The sequence below is a fragment of the Octopus bimaculoides genome, chromosome 23, assembly GCF_001194135.2.
Source record: "Octopus bimaculoides isolate UCB-OBI-ISO-001 chromosome 23, ASM119413v2, whole genome shotgun sequence".
Taxonomy (NCBI): domain Eukaryota; kingdom Metazoa; phylum Mollusca; class Cephalopoda; order Octopoda; family Octopodidae; genus Octopus; species Octopus bimaculoides.
Genome location: NC_069003.1, coordinates 24,646,194 through 24,650,202, shown reverse-complemented (window position 1 = coordinate 24,650,202; position 4,009 = coordinate 24,646,194). Strand labels below are relative to the sequence as shown.

General features: G+C 35.8%; 1 protein-coding gene across 1 annotated transcript in view; it reads right to left on the bottom strand.

Annotated features, from left to right (window-relative positions):
- LOC106880553 (tyrosine-protein kinase SRK2) overlaps positions 1-4,009 on the bottom strand; it is a 59,772-nt gene that overhangs the window by 22,022 nt on the left and 33,741 nt on the right. The window lies entirely within an intron of this gene.

Here is a 4,009-nt window from a genome sequence, read left to right as displayed (position 1 = left end):
ATATATATACACATATATATATATATATATATATATCAATTACTGGTGAAGGCCTGTTTATAGGGTTACCCTGGGTTTCTCGATATAAAGGGTACCTTTATGATGTATCTTCAGACCCTAAGACCTGTTGGCCTATGGCCTCTTTAAAATATGGAGGAGGAAACGATATGGATTTAAACAATGGAAATTGTTTCCCTTTGGTGCTGGTCATCAGCTTTGGCTATGAGGGTAAAAGGTAGGAGGTTATCTCTTACTCTCATCAGCAATGAATTTTCAGCTGTGGTGTAATTATTGCCATTCATTATATTGCAAACAAGGGAACGAACAACTCCCATCCACCAGTAGCAGGAACCAATCGACTAGCTAGTTTCTGAGCATGACCCTTCATAGATATAGGTTATACCTGTCTGCTAGACATGGCAGTCATTCATTCTAGTTTGCAATATATTTGTTACTACCTCTTGAGGTGGTAACGACCATTACTTTCCAGTAGAGTTACTATTTGCATCTCCTACAGAGATTTTAGAATTAGCTGATTGGCTGAAACATATATATATATACATATATGTAATTGATTAGAAATTCTCTCACAATATAGAGGTTTTGACTTAGAAGTGATCAAGAGTAATTTTGAGACAAAAGATATAAATATGTAATGTGAAGAAACAAAAAGACCTGGTAATTCAATCCGCATATATATTTTTAATAAATTTATTTACTTATATTTTTAAAAAATGTCTGTGTATTTATATATTTTTAATCTATCATGTACAATTGTCCTTTAAATCCATCTCTAATAAGAGTCATGTTTGCCGATTGAATTACCAGGTCTTTTGTTTCTTCATATTACATACTTATATGTGTGTGTGTATATATATATATAATATAGATTTAATCAAAAGATTAAATGTGGTATTTAAAATGTTTGAGGCACCAGAATTTGGTAGGGTGAAAACCAAAAACAAAATCAAGAGATTTATTATTGCAATCAAACATGAATTTAATTTCAATATATACTAATTGGAGGGGTATGAAATTAAATTCATGTTTGATTCACTAGACTGTTGATTAACAGCCCAGTCAAGATGGTATTTTCTTCATCTCCTACTCTTGTATTTGCACACATCTACAAAATGACTTTCTAAAATGAACTTCCATTATGCAGCTGAGGAGTACATTTTCATTACACATCTTATGTGGTGTTCTCACTACATAAATAAATGAAGTTTGTACAAAACGTACGTACTGCTATAACCTAATGAATTTTTGTTGCTTTTCTTCGCTCATAAGTTACTTCATCATTTCGTTTTTGTCTTGCTATTATATGTTTTATTATGAACTCCCAGAAGAGAAATATATGAGGAACCCCAACAACTCTTTCTTCTTTGTGAAAGAGCTCTCATTTATTTTGAAACATGTGTAGGAATTAAAGGAACTTTTATTGACATGCGTTTTGCTCCATTTATTATTACTATCCATATATATATATATATATATATATATATATATATATATATATATATATATATATATATAGCTATATTCACATATACATTATATATATGTGTGTATGTAAGGCATGTTTATATGTATATAGCTATATGTGTGTGTGTGTGTGTGTATAGATGTAGACATACATATATACATGCCTTGGCTCTCTGGCAGTTACAACAAGTGTTTCAGTTGATTTGATCAACAGAACAAACAGAACAGCCTGCTCATGAAATCAACTTAACATGCAGTTGGCTGAGCACTCCACAGACAGCTATATATATAATGCATATCATATAAAAAAATTATGGCTTATTTGATTAAGGAAAGAGTTAATGTTGATGAAAGGCATTTCAGTTTTACCAAGGAAAGTACTATAGATAATCTCTTTTTAGTGAGACAACAGCAGAAGTGCTTAGCTACTCAACTTTGCAAGCATTTACCTAGAGAAAACTCTTGACAGGGTGTCTTGATCTGTTATCTGGTGGTCACTAAGGAAGCTAGGAGCAAATGAATGGATTGTGAAGTTCATAAAAGCCTCGTACAGGGAATTATACAGCAAGGTGAGAGCTAACAATGAGTATGGAGTATGGCAACAAATTTAGTGTTAAGGTAGAAGTTCATTATGACTTAGTTCTCAGTTCTCTTGTATTTATTGGACACGAAACTCAGCTTGCGAAGACTTATTGGGGCAAGCGAAAGCGAAATTGGGATGGCACCTGTGCCCAGCATCACCTTTCTGGCACTTGTGCCCATGACATGTGTAAGGATTTTCGAACGAGATCGTTGCCAGTGCTCCTGGACTGGCTCTTGTGCGGGTTGCACATAAAATACACCATTTTGAGCGTGGCCGTTGCCAGTATCGCCTGACTGGCCTTTGTGCTGGTGGCACGTAAAAGCACCCACTACACTCTCAGAGTGGTTGGCGTTAGGAAGGGCATCCAGCTGTAGAAACTCTGCCAAATCAGATTGGAGCCTGGTGTAGCCATCTCGTTTCACCAGTCCTCAGTCAAATCGCCCAACCCATGCTAGCATGGAAAGCGGACGTTAAACGATGATGATGATGATGATGATGATGATGATGATAAACTCTTCTGGCAGAAATGTATAAAAGTGAACTGATCATATTAAATGATATTGCTTGAAACTGGCAAATCAAAAGGCCTAGTCTTCAATGATTTACCTGTGTTTATTAACACTTTAGCATTTAATTTGGCGATACCTAGCCCAAATGTTCAACCTGCTTTATGTTATAACTGACCAGATCCAACCTCTCACACCTAACCTACAATATCATTCTAAAAAAAATATACAAGATAATGTGTGATTAATTCAAAACAATGTGCCTAGAGTAGAAAAGACACTTCATTTCACATTGCTCCAGTCCACTCAGCTGGCAAAAATGAGTTGTATTTGTAATTCAAGGGGCCAGCCTTGTCACATTCTGGGTCATGCTGAATCTCCGAGAACTACATTAAGGGTACACATGTCTATGGAATACTCAGCCACTTGGATGTTAATTCCATGAGCATGCTGTTCCATTGATCAGATCAACTGAAATCTTCATTGTCGTAACCAAAGGACAGCCAGTCTATTTTTTACCCTTCACTGTCATATTTTGCATTCATATCTCAGCAAGGTTAATAAAATAGCATATCAGTCAAATACAGAGGTTAATTTCGTGTTATAAAATATCACGGACATGAACAAAATTATCGATGAAGACTAAGACCACACCCCTACTCCAAATCATTATGGTTTTGAGGCTGTCTGCAATGATAGAACTTTGAATACAACACACATACCTACTATCTGTGCCTTTTGTTAAGCTGTTACTGTGAAATGATAAACTTTAACATTTCTCTTCCTTTTTTTTTGTTCTGAAAATAAACTTTGAAACATGTGATAAGACATTATTAAGCTTATCTAAACCAACTAACCTAAGCCAAGGACAGAAACTGTCATTGAGAGAATTGTTGGAAATAGCAACTAAATCTTCCACCACAAATCACATCCCATGACACCATAATACTAAGTACCACCCATGCCAACGTCTCTTCATTGAACACTAAACTCGGCTTGCGAAGACCTGTTGGGGCAAGCGAAAGCGAAATCGTGATGGCACCTGTACCAGTAAATTGTTAAGAGCACCATCTGAGCATGATTGTTGCCAGAGCACCAGCTGTCTGGCTTCCATACTGGTGGCACGTAAATAGCACCATTTGAGCGTGACCGTTACCAATGTTGTTATATACTGTTATTATTTATATTGTATTTGTATAACATTGTTCGTTTTTTTCTGTCCTTGTTTTTGTATACATTCGCTGCTTTCTTCCAAGGAATCTAATGCTCTTAGCTTAGTTTTTCCTTGGGGCTGGCCAGATTGGAGCAATCTCGAGTATAACCAGCCGAAATTTCAATGATAATCTGGAACCTGACTGATGAAAGAAAACTCCAAATGACCTGTCCTTGTTTTTTGTTTCGTCTATCTGGATGTTTTGCGTTCTTGTCCAATTTT